Source organism: Bubalus kerabau, chromosome 16 (genome assembly GCF_029407905.1).
Source record: "Bubalus kerabau isolate K-KA32 ecotype Philippines breed swamp buffalo chromosome 16, PCC_UOA_SB_1v2, whole genome shotgun sequence".
NCBI classification, from domain to species: Eukaryota; Metazoa; Chordata; class Mammalia; order Artiodactyla; family Bovidae; genus Bubalus; species Bubalus kerabau.
Genome location: NC_073639.1, coordinates 16,758,490 through 16,783,693, shown reverse-complemented (window position 1 = coordinate 16,783,693; position 25,204 = coordinate 16,758,490). Strand labels below are relative to the sequence as shown.

The 25,204-nt window shown below is 37.8% G+C and overlaps 1 long non-coding RNA gene across 1 annotated transcript; it reads left to right on the top strand.

Annotated features, from left to right (window-relative positions):
- The first annotated feature begins 681 nt into the window (after positions 1-681).
- On the top strand, positions 682-5,431 carry LOC129629843 (uncharacterized). The gene is made up of 3 exons (XR_008703344.1): positions 682-1,387; positions 2,724-2,839; positions 4,180-5,431. It is a non-coding gene; the product is annotated as an uncharacterized LOC129629843 (long non-coding RNA).
- Positions 5,432-25,204: the final 19,773 nt, after the last annotated feature.

The following is a 25,204-nucleotide window of genomic DNA, read 5'->3' as shown; positions in this document are numbered from 1 at the left end:
GCAAAGAGAGAGAAGTCAGGAGGTAAAGTAGACGAGGTGATGTTTAGTCACTAAGTCGTGTCTTAATATTGTCTAAGCTATAGGCAACATCCCTTTAGGGATTGCGTGCGAGCTTAGTCACTACTTCATGTCCCACCCTTTGTGACCCCATGGACTGCAGCCCTCCAGGCTCCTTCTGTCCAGGGGATTTCTCAGGCAAGAATACTGGAGTGGGTTGCCATTTCCTTCTCTAGGGCATCTTCCCAACCCAGGGATGAAACCCTCCTGCATTGGCAGGCAGGTTCTTTAGCACTGAGCCACCTGGGAAGCCCTATTTACTGATTAACTTGTAGAAAAAGCAATAGCATACAAACGTTAAAGTAAAAGAAAGGGATCCAACATGGAGTCAGGTTTGTTCTTCCCCATCACACTCCCAGTGTAGCAGTTTCACAATTCTTGTCTCTTTCACTTTGCCCTCAACTTCTCCTCCCAGCCTTGTAACCTGAACCTCTGTTTGTATAATATCAAGGTTGAAGCATTTACGCTGTGTTCCTTAAACAAATCAAGCCTCCTGTGATTTGCCCACAGGTTGATTCCACATGTTCCAAGCCAGTAAACAGTGTTTACTATCATTACCAGGTAAATAGTATCCACCTAGAGCCAAGTGCTGAGCATAGTGGTAAGATTGCGCAGCCTCCTCAGTGGCTCCAACATCACAACCATGCCCCTCAATGGAAAGTGTTTCTATGGTTAAGTTCAAATGGATTCTCCTCCTCTGTGTTCTATCATGTAAACAAAATAACATTTAATTTTAGTTTGCTTTTTACTTAGACGTACTTTTTTTTTTTTGATTATCAAAATTTTATATTTTTAAAAATTTGTATTGGAGTATAGTTGGTTTACAATGATATGTTAATTTCAGGTGTATGGCAAAGTGAATCAGTTATACATACACATATATCGCTTCTTTTTCAGATTATTTTCCCATATAAGTTAATACAGAAAATTGAATATAGTTCCCTGTGCTGCACAGTAGTGGACTATAACTTTCCAATGATGGAAATTTTTTTCTTGTAGTTTCTGATTCCTTTCTTCTCTTTTCTTTTGCCTACGTGGGATGAGGTTTTTGATATGTCAGCTTGTCTAGTCTAGAGTTCTGATATTCAAACTCTAATCAAGGTGTTGCTGTGAAGAGCTTTTGGTGATTAAAGGCCCCAATCAGTTGATTCTAAGTAAGGAGGATTAAAGTGGATGGGATGAAGTTTCTCTCAAAGAAAAAGAAGACATTTCTCTGGACCTGTGCACAACAGCTTCAGCCTGTGCCCATGGTTTCAAGCCTGCCATGATGTTTTCTTCCTGATAGCCTGGCCTATGGGCTTGAGGCTTGTGTAGCCAAGCCCATGATCAAGTAAGTCAATGCCTTGGTAATCTATCTATCTATCTAGCCTTTCATCCATCAATCTTCTATCATCTCTAACTGCTTCTGCTTTTCTCTTTGAACCCTGCTGCTCTTTTATCACAATTTCAAGATTTACCAGTGTTTTATCATACTGTTTAGTCCACCGAATCCCCCATTTTCTGGCGCTGTTCCCCCCACCTCCAATCCACATACATCATTCTCTAGCCCCGATAGACAGCCACTTTCTCAGGACTTACCTTCACTGCTCTCCCAAGTTGAACTTATGTTTTCTGGATTCATATCATCCTGTCTATTGGTTTACTTCCTCATTTTGTTGGAGTTCAACCAAAAGTTATTTCCTTTAAAAAAAAAGAAAATGAAGGTAAATTTTGAGAAAATGTTTCACATTTTGCTCTCCCTGTTGCTGGACAGTTTGGGTACAGAATTCCAGGTTGAAAATGACTCCCCCCTAAAACCTCTGAAAGCACTGATAAGAGTTTGTCTTTGCTCTCTAGGATTGCTGGTGAGAAACCTGTACCAGCAGATTATCAATCTGTTTTTAGGCGACCTGTTATCTTTCACCACTGGAAGCTTTTAGCTTTGTCATGCTAAATTCAAATGATAGTTCTCATTGTTATTAAAATTATTCCACCAATTTTTCTAGGCATACCCTGTTCACTAGAACCTGTGAATATGTTATCTTACAAGGCAAAAGGGACTTGGCAGATGTGACTGAGTTAAATATCTTGAAAGGGAGAGATTATTTGATGGTCCCAACGTAATCACAAAAGTTCTTATGAGGGAAAGAAGGAGGCTAGAGAGTCAGAATTAGAGAAGGAGATGTGACAATGGAAGCAGAAGTGGGCACCATTCAAACTGTTGAGGGTCTGAATACATTAAGAAGGCAGAGCAAGGGTATATATTCTTTTCTGTTTGAGCTGAGAAATCCACCGTCTCCTGCTTTTGGACACTGGTGCTCCTGGTTCTCAGATCTTCAGATTGGGACCAATATTACCACCAACTTTCCTGGTTCTCCATCTTGCAGATAACAGATCAAGGGATTTCTTGAACTTCATAATGCACGAGCCCACTCCTATTATATATAATAAGAATATATACGTGCATATATATATATATAGAAAGAGATAGAGAAATACAGATATATAATTACATATATATGTTAACTCAGCATTAATTTTTTCCATCATTAGCAGAAATGTTCACCACTTATTCAATAAATAATTAAGCATCAATTTTGTGCAATATAATATAATGAGATCTATTTTGGGCAGGATGCTTGGGATATAAACGTGAGCAAAAGTAGATATATTTTCTGCTCTCATAGCATTTACCGTCTTGAGATCACACAAGTAAATGTAAAATTACATCTGTGGTGAGTGCATCAAAGGAGTGGCACAATAGTCTATGACTGAATGCGGGCTTGCTGACCAAGTCTGAGAGGTAAGTGAAGGTTTTTGTAAGGAAATGACTCGTGAGTAGCATAATTTTCAGTAAATGCCATTTTATATTTTATAAACATTTATATACATATATATTATTATTGCATATATAGATTTCACCAAACATATAGCACATGAAAGATGATAGAGTAGCACATGAAAGATGTTTAGACGTGAGTCTGAGTGAACTCTGGGAGTTGGTGATGGACAGGGAGGCCTGGCGTTCCGCGATTCATGGGGTCTCAGAGTAGGACACGACTAAGCGACTGAGCGACTGAACTGAACTGAATTGATGGGGAGACCTGGGAAGCCTGAAGTCTCTCAGTGTGAGCTTTGCCAGCAGATGGCTGTATAGCCTAGGGCAGCTCAACTTGGCTTCCCTGGGCAGCAATTTTTCAGCTATACAGTGAAGGAGTTGGATAAAATGACCTGTTAGGTCATTTCCAGATCTATAAGTTTGTCAACATTGGTATATTTTCATTAAAAGTCTTGTCTCTCTTAAGTGTTTTGATTTAAGAAATAATTCTACTCAGGTCATGTAGAATTTCACAAGGAAAGATCATTTGTCCAAGAAATATTTGGGGGGTACTTGTTGTCTAATTGTGTGTGTGTGAATATGTGTGTGATGTTTATGTGTGTGTGTAGAGAGAGGGGAAAACATGTGAGTAAGATGGGTCATTTTAAGTGAAAATAGAAATATATTTCTATGTTGACAAATACATATTTTGTGTTTGTTTCTGGGAGATGCATTGACTGAAGAACAGGGTTTCAATCAACAATTACTTTTTGGAGCATTAATTAAGTATTCCTTTGGGACTTTTTATATGAATCCTGACTTTGTTTTCAATTGTAAAATGTCTTAAATGTTAGCATGCAACAACGTTAACACCTGCTCTGAAAATATTATTGGAAACTGGATGAACAGTGCATGCATGCATTCATGTGTGTGTGTGTGTAGTTCATTTATTGGTAACAAAAGCCCTCTTGGGGGGAAACACAAGATCTATTTTCTGATTTCATAGAAATATACTTAGAAATGGTTGCATGATTTGGAAAATTCAAAGGGAAAGTTATATGTAATGAAAAACACTAAAATAGATTTTAGAATTAAACTAGCTCTGTTTCTTGAAGTGAGTGATTTTTAATATTTTGTTTATCAGTTTGTACTTATTCTGGTATGTGATTAGAGATGCTTATGGTTTAGAAACAGTAATATAATCCAAGTGAATCAATTGCCCATATTTTTAAAAAATAAAGACATACGCTTCCATTTTTTATTTAATTTAATGTCAAAATACCCTGTTCATAATTTTAATTTCTACTTTGGGCTTCAAATTGCAGGGAACTTGTTCTCTCACCACTGAAGCAGTCCTTCTCACCAAGGACAGCGTGGGAACTCAGCTGAACTCACAGGAAGCGTGAGTCTACCGTGATTTCTTCGGGTACTGTTGAGTCAGCGAGGAAAAAGGAAACAGAACTGACAAGGGGAGGAGCCTCCCTGGGGTCACTGAAAACAGTCAAGAGAGAAATGGCTAGTTTCACCGACACATTCTTTCCTTCCTGAGAAACCGAGGTTCGCCAGCGGAATGCAGTCCTCAATCCCTTTTGATCTCGGAGGGCCTTTGAAACGCGCACATAATTACAAATAGGCTTTGGGTGGCATGTGGAAATGCTTAGGTAGCGTCACCTTTGGAAAAGTGCTGGTGTCCTCCTTCCACAGATCTCAATTCAAAAGCCGAATTCCTTTCCTGGAAAAAGTTTTGTATTTTTTCCATTTTCCGTAATGAACTTTGTGTTTCCATTGCTAACTACCATTTATAGTCTGGCCTGCACAATGAGATGACTATTAATGCATAAATAAATACATGTGAACTACTAACAGGTGTCTCTAGAAACTAAGGTCCCTTTCCACAATTCATCTGAGAACTACAGTATAGGCAAAAATAGTAACACACAGAACCTTGATCAGCTGTGGGTATATCCAAATAGCCAAAATGCAGCTGTGGGGGGATTAGGCCACATGTGCTAAATCCTTTCTTTATAATTGTATTCAAGTGCAAGACAGAAGAGATAAAATAAATGAAGGCATTTACATATTTCCTAAAACTACAAAGTCTGTGCCAATACTTCAGAGATACATTTTATTACTTTGCATATATATTTGTAAATATGGAATTTTTTTAACTGTTAAAAATTATACCAGTCATTCCTAAAGGAAATGTACCCTGATTATTCATTGGAAGGACTGATACTGATGCTGAAGCTCCAATACTTTGGCCATCTGATGAGAAGAGCTGACTTATTGGTAAAGACCTTGATGCTGGGAAAGATTGAGGGCAAGAGAAGGGGTGTCAGAGGATGAGATGGTTGGATGGCATCACTGACTCAATGGATATGAGTTTGAACAAACTCCAGGAGATAGTGAAGAACAGGGAAGCCTGGCATGCTGCAATGACTTAGTGACTGAACAACAAAAATTATACTGTGGATGAATATTTGTTGCAATGGGAAGAAGTTTGTGGTAGACTGTTAATTTAAAAATCAAATTTTTAAAACTGTGTACTGAATGGTCTCTTTGTAGTAAATAAATATATAATATAATACATTTTTATAATAAAAAGAGAGCTGAATTGATAACTAGTAGTTGTTAACAATGATTGCCCCTCAGTTCAGTTGCTCAGTCATGTCCAACTCTTTGCGACCCCATGGACTGCAGCACTCCAGGCTTCTCTGTCTATCACCAACTCTTGGAGCTTGCTCAGACTCATGTCTATCAAGTCGATGATGCCATCCAACCATCTTATCCTCTGGCTTTCCCCTTCTCCTCCTGCCTTCAATCTTTCTCAGCATCAGGGGCTTTTCCAATGAGTCAGGTCTTTGCATCAGGTGGCCAAAGTATTGGAGTTTCAGCTGCAGCATCAGTCCTTCTAATGAATATTCAGGACTGATTTCCTTTAGAACTGACTAGTTTGATCTCCCTGCAGTCCAAGGGACTCTCAAGAGTCTTCTCCAATACCACAGTTCAAAAGCATCAATTCTTCAATGCTCAGCTTTCTTTATGGTCCAACTCTCACATCCATACATGACTACTGGAAAAACCATAACTTTGACTAGACAGACCTTTGTCGGCAAAGTAATGTCTCTGCTTTTTAATATGCTGTCTAGGTTGGTCATAGCTTTTCTTCCAAGAAGCAAGTGTCTTTAATTTCATGACTACAGTCATCTCATCTGCAGTGACTCTGGAGCCTAAGAAAATAAAGTCTGATTTCCCCTATATAGGTGTTTTATTTACTCTTTTTGCTGATCTATGTTTTGCAATTTTTCTTCAAGAAGATTATATTGCTTTTTCTAATAAGAAAAAAACAATGAGTATTACTTTAAACATATTATATCACAAAAAGTGTTAAGATCATTTGTGAGCAACTGAGCCACTGATAGATAACATGCAGTGATCATATAAGACATGAGTGAGAAGCAAATAACAGTATAAATGCTTTTCTTAATTCTGAGACTAATTCCAATGTGTGGGTTTTGCCCTCATCACCAAGAATTTCTCTGACACCAGCTGGGTGTACTGCAATTTAACTCATTTCTGACACTTACCTACCAAGAACCCCACAGGTGAAGGGCTCAGTTCCTCAAGACTAGCTCTCACCCCAACATACGCGCACACACATACCCATCACAGACACATACATACCACACACAACTGCAAGTCTGTTTGTGCCCTGTGCTTCTTATTGACCAGCTACGTGGAGATTCCAGTGACCCCCTCATTGGATTCAATTAATTTGCTAAAGTAAGTCACAGCACTCAGAGAAACACATTACTTACCACATTACCAGTTTATTATAAACAGGTGTAACTCAGGAACTGCCAGAAGGAAGAGGTGCACAGGGCAAGATACAGAGAAAGGACACAGCTTCTGTGCCCTCTGAGAGCGCCTCTATCCCCAAATCTCTGCATTTTCACCAAGGAAGCTCTCTGAATATCATCATTTCGAGGCCTCTTTACATAGGCATGTGTGCGTGCTTAATTGCTCAGTCGTGTCTGACTCTTTTGCAGCCCCATGGACCGTATCCTGCCAGGCTTCTCTGTCCATGGGATTCTCCAGGCAAGAATACTGGAATGGGTAGCCATTTCCTTCTCCAAGGGATCTTCCTGACCCAGGGATCTAACCTGGGTCTCCCACATTGCAAGCAGATTTTTTACCATCTGAACCACCAGGGAAGCCCCATCACATAGGCATGGTTGATTAAATCATTGGTTATTGACAATTGATTCAATTTCCAGTCCCTCTGCCCTCCCCAGAAGTCAAGGGATGAGCCTGAAAGAATGATATACTGCCATTTGAAGCAACATGAATGGACCCAGAGAATATTATGCTTAGTGAACTGAACTGAAAAGGTTCAAACTACTATATACAAAATAGATAAGTATATACTGTATAGCACCAGGAGTTAAATCCATTATCTTATAACCTATAATGGAATATAATTTGCAAAAATATTGAATCATTATGCTATCCACACAAAACTAACATAATATTGTCAATCAACTATATTTCAGTTTTTAAAAAGATACCTTTATCATTCTTATCAGTTAGAAAATACGAAGAGTTTTAAGAGTTCTGGGTCAGAAATGGTGGGGAAATCCGAATAAATACTTCTTATTACAGCATCACAATTCCTTAGGGCCAATCTTCCCTGGGGTGTGCTCCCCAGAACACATGTGCCACAAAACACTCTGCAAAAAGTACAAAGGAGGTCAACTTTAAGACCTACTACTATATCAGCAACAATAAGAAAGGACTAACTTATACTACTGGGTGTAAGACAAGTTCAATGACGTATTTGGAGAATAGAGCTAATAATACTTTGGAGAATAGAGCTAATACTATTGAGAATAGAGCTAATAATTTGGAGAATAGAGCTAATACTTTGCAATAAGTGTAAATGAAAAGTAACCTTTAAAACTTGTATTAATTTTTTTTTAAAATAAAAAGAAAGGACTAACTTTTATTGGGGCTTCCCCAGTGGCTCAGCTGTAAAGAATCCTCCTGCGATGCAGGAGATGCGGGTTCGATCCCTGTGCCTGGAAGATACCCTGGAGGAGGGCATGGCAACCCACTCCAGTATTATTCTTGCCTAGAGAATCCCATGAACAGAGGAGCCTGGCGGGCTACTGTCCATGGGGTTGCACAGAGTCGGACACAACTAAAGCAATTTGGCTTGCACACACACTCTTTTATTGATTCAAAAAACACTCTGGAAAGTTCTGCAGTGGAGAAACCTGCAGCAACTACTACTTATTGGACCAAAGATACCTTTTCTCATAAAACCCTTATTAGCATTCCATGGCTCACTTTAGGAGCCTGTCTTCTGGTTAAAGCCAAGGAGATGCTCCTCTTTGTTTTAAGTCCCAAAGGCCTCTTGTTTCAATTACTGCAATTGCCTAAAGAAGAAATTCCGTAGAATGGCATTGAAACGTGTAAAATATCATGTATGAAATGAGTTGCCAGTCCAGGTTCGATGCACGATACTGGATGCTTGGGGCTGGTGCACTGGGACGACCCAGAGGGATGGAATGGGGAGGGAGGAGGGAGGAGGGTTCAGGATGGGGAACACATGTATACCTGTGGCGGATTAATTTTGATATTTGGCAAATCTAATACAGTTATGTAAAGTTTAAAAATAAAATAAAAAAAAGAAAAAAAAAAAAAAGAAAGAAATTCCGTAGCCAAAGGTTTTCAGCTGAACGTGTCTAAATGAGTTAAAGTGCAAAATAAGGGACTTCCCTGGCAGTCCAGCCCATATGCTACGAGGTGCAGCCAAAAGTAAAATAGAAATTTAAAAAATTATGAAGCGCAAAATAAATGCAACAGTCAAACAAAGAGCAATCCGTGTCCTTCTGTTGCCTGACACTGAACAGAATTCTCCTTGGTGAGAAAGACACCAAACATTTAATTTCTCTTCAGACTCTTGAGGAGAGTGGATTCTCCACAGCAAATTATGGGGGGCTCCAACTTCCACTTCTGGCCATCATTCTTCAAGGCCTCCTCTTGGCTTCTGCCAATCTGTTCTCATTTCCTTTTTTCTGTAGGAATTGATGTTTCAAAAGGATATGATGAGAATTTCCAGAGCTGGCTTCCAGGGTGCCCAGGCGCTTGTCGGGTGTTTGGCTCACGTAAGACTAACCATGTGGGGTATATGTTAAAATTAATTTTTGTTACAGTTCTAAAATAGTAATAAAATATGATTTTTCACTGTGGTAAAATATATATAACATAATATTTACCATTTTAACCATTTTTTGAGTGTAACAGTTCAGTGGCATTAAGTATATTCACATTGTTATGCAGTTATCATACCATCCATTTCTAGAAATTTTCAGTCACCCCAAACAGATTCCCGTGCCCATATCTGTACCCATAAGACACTAACTCCACACTTCCCTCCTCCCACCCCTGCACCCCTGGTAACTTTGAGTTCACTTTCGGTCTCTACAAATTATTCTTATACTTTGTATAAACAGAATCATTAATATTTGTCCTTCTGTGTCTGGCTTATTTCACTTTGCATAATATCTGCAAGGTTCATCCGAAACAAAATAGTTTTCTATGAATGATAATAATTATTATTTTATATCAGTGAAAGGGACAATACTGTTCATCATCTTTCACCAAGATTTCTTTAACCCACTAAAAGAGGGAGCACTAGAGGCACACATCTGGTCAGGTTCTTTTTTTTTTTTTTTTTGGCCACACCAGGAGGCTTGTACGGTCTTAGTTCCCCCACCAGGGACTGAACCTGGGCCACGGCAATGAAAGCTCAGAATCCTAACCACTAGCCCACCAGGGAACTCCCCAGATTTGTTTCTTACTCTATTTCAACTGAAATAGAAAATCCTAACCATAATTACTGGTCATCAGAATTAGTAAAATTGTTCATGAGCTCTGATACTCCTAAATCTTTGTCTCAAACATATACCCAGAAAGTACATATTCTGGTTTCTCTCTCAGCAGTAAGTCAGTTGTTAGGATAAAAATTTTTTTTTAATTTTTCAGTTCAGTTCAGTTCAGTCGCTCTGTCGTGTCTGACTCTTTGCGACCCCATGAATCGCAGCACGCCAGACCTCCCTGTCCATCACCAACTCCCAGAGTTCACCCAGACTCACATCCATCAAGTCAGTGATGCCATCCAGCCATCTTATCCTCTGTCATTCCCTTCTCCTCCTGCCCCCAATCCCTCCCAGCATCAGAGTCTTTTCCAATGAGTCAACTCTTCGCATGAGGTGGCCAAAGTACTGGAGTTTCAGCTTTAGTATCATTCCTTCCAAAAAATCCCAGGGCTGAGCTCCTTCAGAATGGACTGGTTGGATCTCCTTGCAGTCCAAGGGACTCTCAAGAGTCTTCTCCAACACCACAGTTCAAAAGCATCGATTCTTCGGCACTCAGCCTTCTTCACAGTCCAGCTCTCACATCCATACATGACCACTGGAAAAACCATAGCCTTGACTAGACGGACCTTTGTTAGCAAAGTAATGTCTCTGCTTCTGAATATGCTATCTAGGCTGGTCATAACTTTCCTTCCAAGGAGTAAGCATCTTTTAATTTAATGGCTGCAATCACCATTTGCAGTGATTTTGGAGCCCAAAAAGATAAAGTCTGACACTGTTTCCACTGTTTCCCCATCTATTTCCCATGAAGTGATGGGACCGGATGCCATGATCTTCATTTTCTGAATGTTGAGCTTTAAGCCAACTTCTTCACTCTCCACTTTCACTTTCATCAAGAGGCTTTTGAGTTCCTCTTCACTTTCTGCCGTAAGGGTGGTGTCATCTGCATATCTGAGGTGATTGATATTTCTCCCGGCAATCTGGATTCCAGCTTGTGTTTCTTCCAGTCCAGCGTTTCTCATGATGTACTCTGCATATAAATTAAATAAGCAGGCTGACAATATACAGCCTTGATGTACTCCTTTTCCTATTTGGAACCAGTCTGTTGTTCCATGTCCAGTTCTAACTGTTGCTTCCTGACCTGCATATAGGTTTCTCAAGAGGCAGATCAGGTGGTCTGGTATTCCCATCTCTTTCAGAATTTTCCACAGTTTATTGTGATCCACACAGTCAAAGGCTTTGGCATAGTCAATAAAGCAGAAATTGATGTTTTTCTGGAACTCTCTTGCTTTTTTAATGATCCAGCAGATGTTGGCAATTTGGTCTCTGGTTCCTCTGCCTTTTCTAAAACCAGCTTGAACGTCTGGAAGTTCACGGTTCACGTATTGCTAAAGCCTGGCTTGGAGAATTTTGAGCATTACTTTACTAGCATGTGAGATGAGTGCAATTGTGTGGTAGTTAGGATAAGAAAAAATTTAGGATTAAAAAAATTCCCATACGTAATATCCGGAATGTTCTCTGTTGCAAATTCAGTGTTCTGGAGAAGGGAATGGCAAGATGACGGTAAATGGAGTAGGTCTCCACTTTGATTTCATTTGGCTCTGGAAAGTGTTTCTTCAGGTTTCAGGATGGCATTTGTATTAGTTTTCTTTATTTATCTTATTTTCAGGGATATGACATATAAGAACATCCCATAATGTCTTGAATTTCTCCAATAAATGAAAAAAATCACATGTTAAAATCAAACTTAAGATATTTATACCATAATTTGATCCTTTTCAGAAATCCTGAAGGCCAGAATATTTTATATGATAAAAATGTATTCTCTGATATGATAGACTAAGGCTGTTAAAAAACAGAATATATCATTGAAATATGCTACTTGAAAAAACTACTTAAAAAAAATGGCATTACTAGTGTCGTGGAGAAATGTTTTTATCTCATCCCTGATTTTAAAAGCTTGCTTAAACACTTTTATCTCGATAAACAGTTTACTTCTGTGTGGAAAAGAAGGCTTGTATTTACTACCAATTTCTTCACAAAGCATGCTTAAAAGATAAACACTCGGTGACCACAGTTTAAATGTATTAACTACTTTCACCAACTATGTTCTGGAGATGAAGCAAGGGATAAGAACACAACCATTTTATCCAAATAAGTAAACACTTCCTCCTTGAATTCATAACCAATGCTGGCAGTCTCTTTCCACCTTACATCATGGCTCACAAAATAATTGCCAACTACATGAAAAATCTCTAGCGTGGGGGTGGAGCAAGGAACTAACCAGTAGGTCACTGAGCACTTCCCTTTCATTTATTTCTGCACATTTCTGCCAAGCATTGATTGATACTCTGTACATCTTTGATTCTTTCCAAATGTAAGCCAAGTGTCTGCCAGAAAGCGCTCATGACAGACACGACCCTTCTGTGCTGAATGGCATTAACATTATCTGATGTACAACAGTCCACTCGGATTATGAAATTCCCAGTGGCTAATTAAAGTTTCTTCCTGAGCATGATAATTATCATTAGCCTTATAGTTGGATTTGTAAACTTTTCAGCAGTATGTAACTTCTATATTTTTTGTTTGTTCGTATGTTTTGTTTTGTTTGGTGTACCACTTTGATGAATGTTTCTTTAGCTTTGGTCTCTTCTCCACCTTTAAATGACAAAAATTTATCAATTTCATATTAGAAAGCATTATTTTGTGCTTGTTCAGGAAAAACTCAATTGGTTTATCAGAAAGGTCACGATACTTTGAAAGCAATGCAAAAGCCCCTGTGGCTTCTTGCCATTCTTTAACAAAGTTTTGTAACAGACAATGCAATAGGGACTAGAGGCAAATTGATTGCTGGTCTGATAAAATCAAATTTTCACATATTCATCAAGATTCACTTGTTCTAACATATATGGCCTCACGTTTGCTGTTTGCATTGGACTCCTCTTCACTGTTTACATTTATACTGCTGCTGCTAAGCCACTTCAGTCGTGTCTGACTCTGTGTGACCCCATAGATGGCAGCCCACCAGGCTCCCCTGTCCCTGGGATTCTCCAGGCTACTGTGCTTCTATTTATATTACCATTTTCATCACTACCTTTATGTTTTACTTAACTACCTCTAAGCATGTGATTTCTTTCTGTGACTTGCCTATCATAACACACAATTAAAAATGTAGAATTAGATGTAAATAGCATTTAAATATATAAAATCTAATAGGGCAGGAGTGAACCATTAACTGGTGAACTAGTTGAGATACACATTTTCAGAACATAGTGATTATTAAGCATGCAACTAGATTCCTATCCAAATGATAAATTGATCTTAACGTTCAAACCTGCAAAATGAACAAGAACTCAAGTGTTCCCTTGCTCTTTCCTTCTGTAGCTAGCCTGGAAACACAGATGATCCACAGTCTGCCTGTGATCAAGAATTCCCCCTGGGGTGGGATTTCAGGGCGTTGGGATGGCTGTCTGCCCTCCAGAATAGCTCATCCTCTAACTAGCCTGATAGCCAAAGTCCTCAAGTCATTAGTGATTCCTCCTAGGAGCAAAATAAATCTGGCTCACAAAATTCAAGGTGAGTTTTATTAAATATCATGAAGCCCACAGCAGAAAGGTGGTTTATAAATACAGGCAATATATGAAACAGACACAGTCCCTGCCTTCTGGAGCTTATGATTCAGACCTTAAATAAACACATATAAATTGCAAACTACTGATTATGGTAAGTGCTGAAGGAAAAGAAGGACGAAAGAGAGAATCATAAAGTGGCAGATGTGGGGAGGGGAGATCTAATTTAAATTGATGGGTCAAGGGCAAGTGCTGTGTGAATTATTCTCTTTGAGATCCCCAAAAAGCAGAATAATCCGTGTACATTCTTTTTTCTAATATTTGTGTAGTATAGGAACAGCTAAGAGACAACATCCTTTGTTCTTTCAATTATTATTATTATTATCATTGTTGCTTTTAGTGTTTGCTATGTTCTAGGCACTGTTCCGGGCTCTGGTGTAGAGTTGTGGATGGGACAGACAAGATTTCTGTTTTCATGCAGCTTAAAGTTGAGATGCTCCACAGAATATGAAAAGAGAAAAATATAACTAAACTCTGGAGCACTCTGTTAATAAAAACAATATATGGAACTTCCCTGGTAGCCCAGTGGTTGGGACTTTGCTTTCCCATGCAGGGGGTGTGAGTTCGATGCCTAGTCAGAGAGCTAAGATCCCATATGCCTCGCAGGCAAAAAACCAAAACATAAAACAGAAATATTGTAACAAATTCTATAAAGAGTTTAAAAATGGTCCATATAAAAATCTTAAATAAAAAAGCTTATAAAGCATCATTTCATCAATAATACAAGATTACCATGGGGATAAGAAATATGCCCTTGCCTGACAACACCTGGCTGTAATCTGACTGCATGTTAAATCATACGTTTAAAAAGATATCAGTCAAAACTAGAGAATAGCAATGTTGAAGATAAAACCCCCAAAATGGAGCTGCTGAATCAGGTTGTATAGATCAATGACACCAGTACACCAATACTCTTGTGATTGAAATTTGGACTCAAATGGAAATTGGTCTATAGAGAGAATTGTTGACAAGTCTGTGTTACATTTTTATAACTGATCAATAAATTGGCATTCTGGTCAATCTGTAGAAGTATGTTTAACCTGAATGTTTACAAGAGAGATCATATATCAGGTCTGCAAGGCCTAGTACCTGCCCATCAGGGTGGTCCCAGGCTTTCTCCCTGAGACCACTGGCTTTAGGGTAAGTTCTCTTTCTGATCAGCAATTTGCATTAATCAATAATCATGAGATATTTGGAAGCTACCTTATCAACTATCCCTAGTGAGGAAAATAATGATTTGGGATGTGAGGTAGGAAATGGTTATGTCAAGGTTTATAATAAACCATTTTCAACAAAATTGGCTGATATTCCTAAGAACTGTCGAATAGACTAGAAAATGAAGGAGCAATTGAACCCACAACTTTTGACCCTTTTGTAAGTGTTGTTGCCACACTTATCAGTAGGAACAGGCTGACACAACCAATGGAATGCAGACATTTCTCATTTATCCCAGCAAGCTGAAATAGTACATAAGATCAAAAAGGAAGCATTCAGCAGTTCAGTCTTGTCTCCTTTTTTTGTGAAACTGAAAAGAACCAAAGTAAGCACATTTGAATTTGGCATAAATGGGACTAAGAATATTTATCATAGACAGCTGAATATTAGTCATGAGATCAAAGCTGTTCCTTCCAAGTTTAGCAGAAAAACACAAAGAATTTGATAAATATCGAATTATGCTATACGGCAACTGCTCATACTTGTAATATAATCTGCTTTTTATGAATTTCTTTCCTTCTACTTTAAAATCAAAGCCCATCACCAAATGCAATTTAAAAAATACTACATTGAATTGCTTTTCATCTCAGCTTAGGGAAGAGTTTTACTTGCTTTCATACCGTCATCTTTAGCAATTTTTCTCCTGAATAAGAGGGGGGGGGAAAAGCTTGAAATTTCCAGAGAAATGTAGTGAAAAATAAGCTGCCTGGAGAATGATGTGGTCATGTCAGACATATCACATATATTACTCTTCAGTTAATGTGTTTAAAGACATCAAATTAGATTATGGTAATTATTTTGGAAATTTGATTTTTTATTTTATGGAGCTTTCTATAAACTGGAGCGTATTTAAGCACCTGAAAACACTGGTCAGTTTTTCTAAACTTTGCACATCAGGATCACTTGGCTGGGACACAGGTGGATGGTGGAGGGGGTGGGGAAGGGTCAATTTTAAAATTACCTTATTCCCACCCATGAGAATCTAGCCCCCTAGCTGATCATAATCTGCCATCAAAATTAAGAACTACTATTCTAAAAAAGAATTGTGGTAACATAACCATCAAAATTCTCGAAATTCAAAAGGCATTTAAGTTTAGGTTAGGTTGCCAGATGAAATAGAAAATGCTTATTTAAATTTGAATTTCAGATAAACAACAAATACAAATACTGCAAAGGCACCCTATGTTTTTATTTACTGACAGCCCTAAATTAGGTCCTTTTTTCTTTTTTTTGCTTAAAAATTCTTTGGAATAAAGTTGTTTACCTACTCTTGGAGCTGCTTAGAAACAGACTTCTTTGATTTAAAACAAAACATATATCATGTGATATTGCTTATATGTGGAATCTAAAAATTGGTACAAATAAGCCTATTTACAAAGCAGAAATAGAGTCACAGATGTAGAAAACAAACTTATGGTTCGGAAGGGAAAAGACAGGGGTGGGGATAAACTGGGAGATGGGGATCGACATATACACACTACTATATATGAAATAGGTAGCTAATAAGAACTCTACTCAGTGCTCTGTAATGACCTATATGGGAACAGAATCTAAAAAAGAGTGGGTATGTGTCTATGTGTAACAGAATCACTTTGCTGTATAGCAGAACACATTGCAAATCCACGATACTCCAATAAAAATTAATTTAAAAATGAAAAACTAAACAAAAACTGGGTAAAGGTGTTAGATGTATTCCTTTCCTAGATCCTAAATCTGTTCATCTCCTCCTAACACTTCCAAGTTCTCCCTTGGTTGTGTCTTGACTTGCATCCTTAGCAGGGAGGGGCAGGGAGAGACAAAGCTACACCATCTTGTTGAGACCCCAAAGCAAAGTACATTTCTGCTGTCATGATTAGAAGTTACATTTCATTCAGAAAAGTAAAAGAAGTACTCTTTGTATATTAAGTGAAAACATCAAGAAACTGGGAGATAGCTGCCGCTAACATTATGTATTCCTTTAAAGCCTGCGTGCGTGTGTGCTACATCACTTCTGTCCTGTCCGACTCTTTGTGACCCTATGGACCTTAGCCCGCCAGGCTCCTCTGTCCATGGGATTCTCCAGGCGAGAGTACTGGAGTGGATTGCTATGCCCTCCTCCAGGGGACCTTCCCCGCCTAGGGATGGAACCTGCATCTCTTACATCTCCTGCATTGGCAGGAAGGTTCGTTTCCACTAATGCCAGCTGGGAAGCCTCTATTTCTTTCCAACTTCTAAATAAGTACATTAGATAGATGTAGACCTAGGAATCAGTACTGGGAGATTTGATAACTGAGGCAGAAAACTCTCAGATCTGCTGTCTTCCCTGTTTTCTACCGTGTATCTCAAAGAGGAGGAGCAGTGACCATCTCAGCTTCACATACTTACAGTTTCTTCCCTGCCTAATTATCCAGTTCTCCCTAGACTATTGATTATGTAACTTTTCTCATTTATTTGTGATGCTGTCTTTCCTATTTACAAATTTTTGTTCATATTGTGAACCAGGTATTTTTTTATTGTGCCTTGTAAGTAATTTTGCTGTTATAAAGAAAAGTTCTTAATGTTTATCAATTTGTTTTATTTTGACTTCCTTAGTCAAGTTTTTAGGAAAGAAGCTTGTCAAACTTAGCAACCCCTTCTTTGGTGAGACTTTATTCCATCTCTAGAATCTCATCCTAGTGAGTGGAAGTGTTTTGACACCAGGACATAGGAGAACAATCAAGGGATTTGGGTCCTTTGTGTGTGTGTGTGTGTGTGTGCGCTCAGTCGTGTCCGACTCTTTGTAACCCCATGGATTGTAACCCACCAGGCTCCTCTGTCCATGGAATTTTTCAGGCGAGAATACTGGAATGGGTTGCCATTTCCTCCTCCAGGGGATCTTCCCCACCCAGGAATCGAACCCACGTTCTATTTCACCTCTTGTATTTGCAGGCAGATTCTTTACCGCTGAGCTACCTGGAAAGCTTTTTATTCCTCATCAGATACTATCAAGTACGTTCAAACAGTCCTCATCCTGCTTCCAGCCCTCTTGTGAAGGAACAGTTTCTTGGGACCACTGCCTTACTCCTCACAAAACGGGGGTGTGCAGACCCTTATTCCTACCTCCTCTGGGTCAGAACCTGTGTGCTCAAGGTATCCTTCCAGTGATACATGTTCTGCGGTGATTTCCAAAAACCTAAGTTTAACCTCATTAAGGCTAACTTGTATACCTACACACATTCTCCTGTATATTTCAAATTATCTCTAGACTACTTATAATACCTAATTCAATATAAATGCTATATAAATAGTTGCATGGCAAGTTCAAGTTTTACTTTTTGAAACTTTCTGGAATGTTTTTTTTCCAAGTATTTCTGACCTCATAATGGTTGAATCCAAGGATTGGGAACCCATATGGAGGGTATGGAGACCAGACTGTACTGACTGTTAAAAAATCACTTTTCTACTTTTTTCCCTTACTCTTCCCACTTAAGTATTGATAATATCCATAAATACTATAGTTCTTTTTAACTTCATAGAAATGGAATCATATAACGTAAAGTATTTTATATCTAGATTCTTTCACTAAATATTATGTTTTTGTGATCCATCAGTGTTGATCTGAAGCATTCTTATGGTTACAACTTTACAGAAATGGTTTTTATTTCCCACCCCTGCTCTGCTCCAAACCAAGGCAACCTACTGTGTACGTATGGCTGAGTGCCTTCTCTGTTCACCTGAAATTATAACAGCATTGTTAATTGGCTATATACCCCAGTACAAAATGCTTTTGGTGTTAAAAAGAAAATTAAAAAAAAGAAGAAGCTGGGTATGTTCATCGCCAGTTCATCCTTCTTTTGGTATCTTGGCTTTAAAAAGGAGGGATCTCCTCTTAGATCCTCACCTTGGGTAGACCCTGGGCTTTCATTTCTGTTTTTTACACTCTTCGAAGCTACTAAAGCCAACATTTGCCTGGTTTAGGAAATGTTCTTAGGGCAAAAGCAGTTCAAGTGCTCTGCTAATATTTCCGGGGTCCCTTCACTATTTAGATTTTGGCCTGGAAATTCACTGTTTTAAATTGCTCTTCCCTCCAGCTGGGAGAGTTGGTCTAAGCAATATAGCCTTCCATATTATGGGAAATGGAGGTCTTTTATAATAAAAAATTATATTCAATCTGTATTTCTATCCCCATTTTCATTCCAAATGCATTAATGTGTGCTTATATGTGTGCATTTCTTAATCAGAATTTCCTAGTGCATTTTTGTATTATTTTTTCCTCCAGAGATATAACTTGAATCACTTACAGCTCTAATATTTTTTATTTCCTAATTCTTTAATTTCTGCTTTTATCTTTATTTCCCTTCTAATTTTTTTTTTAATTCTCTAACTTATTGAGTGGAACACTTAGTTCATTTACTGTTAGGCTTTTTTTTTTAATATTGAAAAATTTTAAATAATGAATTTCTTTTTGAGTTTATCTTTGTATGCATCCCATTAGTTTTATTATTTCATATCCTTCTTTTTTAAAGGGTTTGTAATTGTAGTTTTGATTTCCTTTATGATCTAAGGCTTATTTGGAATGATTTCCTTCCTCAATTTCCAAAGGATTGCTTTTTTCATCCTTGTTTGACCACTTATTATTAAATTTGGATATATTTTACTATTTTTAGAGAATGTGACCTTTTAAGTTTCAGATTTTTAAAAAGTTTACTGAGTTTTTTGTAGCTTAATATATTATCATATATATTTATATACATATGACATATATATGTTTATATTTAACATATATATTCATTTTATATATATACATATTTAACATACGTTTTATATCTTTGTCAAAAAGAAGTAATGCTACATTGGGTCTAACATTCAGGATATACATAACATAGATTAGATAGATATACAGATACTAATTTTTAAAATTATACTCATCTAAGGCAATTTTTTTCCTACTTGTCAAGTCATTAATTCAAACGACAGGTATCCCTATCTTCTTAGGGATAATATGTTCAAGGCTATACCCTTCTAAATTTGAAGACATTTTCCTTTACATTAGGGGCGTCCCTGTTAGCTCAGCTGGTAAAGAATCTGCCTGCAATGCATGAGACCCTGGTTGGATTCCTGGGTTGGGGAGATCCGCTGGAGAAGGGATAGGCTACCCATTCCAGTGTTCTTGGGCTTCACTGGTGGCTCAGCTGATAAAGAATCTGCCTGCAATGTGGGAGACCTGGGTTTGATCCCTAGGTTGGGAAGATCCCCTGGAGAAGGGAAAGGCTACACACTCCAGTTTTCTGGCCTGGAGAATTCTGCTGGACACAACTGAGCGACTTTTACTTTCACTTTCCTATACATTACTTTAGAAAACTTAATATTTTCACTAACTAGTGATACTCGAAAGAGTGAAGCACATGATTATTGTCTGTTTTTATTCCCTGTACATCTTTCAAACTAAATATATACCAACTATACCACAGTTGAATACATATCAATCATGGTCTTTATAGATCTTGTCTCTCCAATAAATAACATGACAATTCATGCCTTGGACGGTCACTGTGTCCATTTTTTCCTAGTAACCATACGTTTGAGGGAGAAAATGAGCAAGAATGGTATCTCTAACTAGTATTTTGACTTTGGAAAGTCTCTCCCTCGCTCTTTACTTCTTCCTTAATCATTATATTGATAAAGTATAGGAATTTAATAGGAATGAAATGACTTCTCATAGAAAATTTGAAAATAGTATCTGCAATATTAAAAAGCAGAAAAAATGGTATGCAACTCCATCACTCCAACACAACAACTATTAACTAGTCTTCCTTGTTTCCTTCTATTTTTTTTTTTCGAGAATTGTTTTTACACAATTGAGATCAATTTTGTGTCCTGACTTTTCTAGTACTTCTTTATTATTTTTTATATCATAGGCATTTTCCATTATTTAAAAATTCTCCATCAAACTTATGTTTAAATGCTTCAATAACATTCCACTATTTACTAAATATTTATTTAATGATAGAGTATCATCTTTAATATCTTTGTGCTATAAATAACATTTTGATGAATGTCTTCTTTTTTTTCCTCCAGTAGTACAGTGGACCCTGAAATTTCAAGTGCATCAGAAGCATCTGCAGAGCCCCTTGTCCAGAGTTTCTGAGTCAGTAAGTCCAGAGCAGGCAAAGAATTTACATTTGTAATAACTTCAGGTCGTGCTGATGGTGCCAGAACCACAGTTTGAGACTCATTGGAACCACTGTAACGAATAGAATGTGCAAGGATTTGCTTCAATAAATGTCTGAGAAGCAATGCTTCTTCCTTCCACAATAGGTTGTATCTTTGAGATTGCAGGGAAAAAATTGTAATGCTTATTCTTATTAGAAAAGGAAGTAGTGATGTCTATTTAAAGGTTCTCTTAAAGTCTTTTAGTCACTGGCTTGTGCTAACCCATTTGCATTTACTGTGGAATCTTACTGGAACATTCATCCATTTGACCCTGGAGCTCCATCACTATACAGCTGGTCTCTTTCTTTATTATTTTTTTTTTGGTAGGTCACCTGCTCTCATTTAATTGATTTCCTTTGGTGTTTTCCTTCCTGTGGGAAGTCTCTGACATCTGTCCCACATACTTCTCTATGAATACAAAGGCTCATCTTTTATCTTTTTATTTTTAACTTTTATGAGTCAATTACTCTTAACCTTTTTATAGTTGTGCTTTTTTCATGCCATATGTTTTAAAAAGACCCTCTAGACTGTAATTCTTTATGGTTGCTTTTTTAAAAAAATGTTATTTTTTAACACCTTTAATTACATTCTGTTGACATTTATATTTAGGTCTGAGCCTAATATGTCAAATACTAGGAACACATGGCTTCTCACTTCATTGGCACCATCATGTGGTGAATTTGTGTATCACATTGGAAAATCTGCTGTCTATAGTGAGTCAAGGTGTCATATTGTCACATCCTTATGATGAACTTAGAGAGGTCATCATAAACTGGGGGATCTACAGTAATCCCTTTACTTTAGTAAATAGCAAAATGGGAGCTGATAAACATCAAACATTAAGCATGTGGACACTGGAGTCAAGGACATGAACTCAAACCCTGGCTCAAACCACTTATAATGAATACTACAACCATAGGTACCAGGTTAATCTCCTTGAGCCTCCGTTTTCTGCAGAGCATGGGGATACCAGTAGCATCTATCTCGCAGGGATGTGAGAGGAGCAGTTAACATTATGATAACAGTTCACAATGGTCATTAAATAGTTTAATAATATTAGCTATCATTGTGTTGTGCGCTTAGTCGCTCAGTCATGTCCAACTCTTTGCAACCCCATGAACTGTAGCCCGCCAGGCTCCTCTGTCCATGGGGATTCTCCAGGCAAGAATACTGCAGTGGGTTGCCATGCCCTCCTCCAGGGAATCTTCCCAACCCAGGGACTGAACCCAGGTCTCCCGCATTGCAGGCAGATTCTTTACCATCTGAGCCACCAGGGTAGCCCATTAGCTATCATTGCTGCTGCTGCTGCTAAGTAGCTTCAGTCGCGTCCAACTCTGTGCGACCCCATGACGGCAGCCCATCAGGCTCCGCCGTCCCTGGGATTCTCCAGGCAAGAACACTGTAGTGGGTTGCCATTAGCTGTTAACAAACCCTCACGTTTGGTTTTTCCTTTATATTCCAACTCAATAGGAAGAGTATCAGGAAAGAATAATTCCCCTCACTTTTTAGAAAATTATACCACAATGGTATATTTTTAGAATGATAAGAAGTAGCTTGAAAGGGACTTCCCTGGTAGTCCAGTGGCTAAGACTCAGTTCTTCTAGTGCAGGGAGCCTGGGTTCGATCCCTGGTCAGGAGCCTTGATACCATACGCCACAACTAAAGATCCCGCATGTTGCAACAAAGACGGAAGATCCTGTATGCAGTGACTGAGACCCGGTGCAGCCAAATAAACAAAGAAAGAGAAGCTGATTGTGAATAATTATATTTTTTAAAAGTAGCATTAAGTTAAAAACTGCAAAAGGTAGATACTGAAAAGATATTTAAAATAATTTTTTTTTTTTTTTTAGAAAAGAAGAAGGAAACTACTGGAAAAAAAGGTCTTCTTAACTCTACTTACAAAGTGAAGTTTGAAAAACATCTGGCTAAATTAACTATAATTTACAGTCAAAAGAAATAATTATCAAGGGAGCAACTTAACATTGTTTCCAAGGGTGGGAAAAAAACTTTCAAATATTAAAAATGATTTATAGCCTCAAATCTTTCCAAAGATCTATTAAAGAGAAATGTTTACTTGTATAAATCCTTGAGAAAAAATACACTTAGGACAAATCTAGGTGTTGGAAATTTTTCTATTAAAAATGAATTTTAATTATTTGGTTAGAAAAACAGAATGAAAAAGTTACTTAAGATCAGTGAAAATAAACCATGTGAGGTATTCCCTACCCCCTTAAAACCATATATCATGACTGAGTGGAATCGGGGATCTTGCCAGAACCAGTCTTACACGCAATTTCCAACTGTGGTTTCCTCAGATAGTTAGCATCATTCAATAAGTTTTTGTTACACCATTATGCAAATTTACTCTATGTTCATTATCTTTCTACTTATTAAATTCATCAAAAGCTATCCAGGACCAGATTTTTTGTTTTGTCAGCTACACAGTCTTGTTCCCATATTCTTCATCAGCATTTATAGACTGTGAGGGAAAGAAAACAAGAAATGAGGATGATTTCATGAATTTTAAACATGCTGTAACTCTGTTTCAGTGCAATATTCCAGGGTATAACAGCTGTCTGCCACTGCTCCCAGCATACCCAGTCTCAGGGCGGTGCCGAGTTGGTTGGAATGGGGATTAACACGTCCATAATCAATTCTTACGTCATTCAACTGGTTGTGCAGAGCAGAAAAATGTCCTCTGTGTCAACCTGAACTTCTGTGGCAAGCAGTCTAGAAAATCTAAGCCTTTGATTATTGAAATTTGGGGATGTTCCAGAAATCCCTCTATTATTGACTGCTATTTTTAACTTCATTGTGGCCAGAGAGCAAATTTTGCATGAGTTGAATCCATATAAACGAGTTGAGACATATTTTTGCCTGGAGCATGGTCTGTCTTGGTATATGTTCTGTGTGCACGAATATGGTATATATCTCCATTTACCTACATCTCCTTTCATTTCAGCAATGCTTTGTACTTTCAGAGTAGAGTTCTCACCTTTCATTGAATTTATTCCTAGGTATTTATAATACTGTTATAAATGGTACATTTAAATTTTTCATTTTCTAATTGCAGCTTGCTATCATAGAGAAATATTGATTTTTCATATACTGATCTTTTACCCCATGAGCTCACTAATTTCAATGATAAATTCTAGTAGATTCCAAAGATAATCTACATGGGCAATTTGTTAATTTAAAGACAATTACTTAATTTAATCTATTAATCAAAAGGCAATTAATAGTTTAAGAATTAGCCTTTTTATGTAGACCACTGTGAAGAGGCAGTTTTATTACTCTTTTCTAATCTTTATACCTTCTATTATTTTAGTTATTTTTCATCTACTGTACCATAAAAGTGAAGTCGCTCAGTCGTGCCCGACTCTTTGTGACCCCATGGACAGTAGCCTGCACCAAGCTCCTCCGTACATGGGATTTTCAAGGCAAGAGTACTGGAGTGGGTTGCCATTTCCTTCTCCAGGGAATCTTCCCAACCCAGGGATCGAACCCAGGTCTCTCACATTGTAGACAGACGCGTTACCATCTGAGCCACCAGGGAAGTCCCTGGACCTCTGAAACACAGCCAAATAGAAGTGGTAAGAGCAGACAGTCTCGCCATCTTCCTCATAGACGTGACTAATTGACCACTAAACACGATAGTAGCTACTGGTCTTACAGTACCTATACATGTCTTCATAACATAAACTCTGTTCTAATTTCTAATTTTCTGATTGTTTTTGTCATTAATTGGAAATATATAAAATTATTTTTTTTATTCATTGAGATATCACAGAATTTTTTCTCTTTTATGAATGTTGTTAAATTACATTGTTTGATTAAATATTAGACCAACCTTGCATTTTTGGAAAAACTCCAGTTGACCATTGTATCCTTTTCTATATTGCTGTGGCACCCCACTCCAGCACTCTTGCCTGGAAAATCCCAGGGACGGAGGAGCCTGGTGGGCTGCCGTCTATAGGGTCGCACAGAGTCTGACACGACTAAAGCGACTTAGCAGCAGCAGCAGCAGTGTCCAATTTACTAGTATTTTGAATAGGATTTTTGCACTTATGTTTATAGATGTGATGGTGGTCTGTGATTATTTTCTTCTAATGTTGACTTAGATATTTCTATCAGGGTTATCCAGTTATTATAACATTTATTGGTAGTATTTTCTCCTCTCTTTTCTCAGAGAGTTCATGTAAGATTGACATTATGTGCTCTTTAAATGTTGAGAGAATTTACCAGTGAAGTCAGTTCGACCTGGAGTTTTCTTTGTAAAGTGGTTTTTGATCATGAATTCAGACTCTGTAGTAAATGTACAACTACTCTGATTTTCTATTTCTTCTTGGTTTTGGTAGATTTTGTTTTCCAAGGAATTTGTTCATTTATTCTAAGTTATCAAATCTTATTGATCTAAATTTGTTTATAATATTCTCCTTTTAAGATTTGAATTA